Source organism: Rhizopus microsporus (assembly GCF_002708625.1).
Source record: "Rhizopus microsporus ATCC 52813 unplaced genomic scaffold scaffold_7, whole genome shotgun sequence".
Lineage (NCBI taxonomy): Eukaryota > Fungi > Mucoromycota > Mucoromycetes > Mucorales > Rhizopodaceae > Rhizopus > Rhizopus microsporus.
In genome coordinates this window covers 1-558 of record NW_019671922.1, presented here as the reverse complement: position 1 = coordinate 558, position 558 = coordinate 1, and the positions used below count along the sequence as shown (strand labels likewise).

The window sequence follows — 558 nt, the reverse complement described above, 5'->3', positions numbered from 1 at the left end:
GATTACAATCGTTTATCTCAATGTCAGTCCTTAAGCAGACATTGTTCTACGACACCAAGCGAGCTGACCTTGAATAGAGCGGGAATTCAAAGACCAAACTTCCAGTGACGTAAAATTTCTGAATTTGAACTCCGGCACTTCTTTAGACTTCTTCACCATGTACTTCTTTAACTTCTTGCCGTACAGCCAATCCCACCAATCAGTTACCACCAAGACAAGGAAGAATGTATCTCCATGGTCACCTGAGAGTCACGTGATGCTCACAAATGCCTCAACTAAATTATAGCACTTTTCAAAACATACAGGAGGGATGGCCGAGTTGGTCTAAGGCGACACGTTAAGGTCGTGTTCTCTTCGGAGGCGTGGGTTCGAATCCCACTCCCTTCATTCTTTTTTCCAATCGTCGTGTTTTTTCTGTCGTGCTCGATTAACTCTGTCGTGTTTGTTATAGTGATACTGTTGTAACTACTATTTTTGGAAATTTGTTTCAGAGGACGACATCGTTGAAGGACCAAGTTGTCAAAGGACGAAGTCGTCAAAGGACTAAGTCATCCCAAA

The 558-nt window shown here is 42.8% G+C and overlaps 1 non-coding gene across 1 annotated transcript; it reads left to right on the top strand.

Moving 5' to 3' along the window:
• The first annotated feature begins 304 nt into the window (after positions 1-304).
• On the top strand, positions 305-387 carry RHIMIDRAFT_t29. The gene has a single exon. It is a non-coding gene; the product is annotated as a tRNA-Leu (tRNA).
• Positions 388-558: the final 171 nt, after the last annotated feature.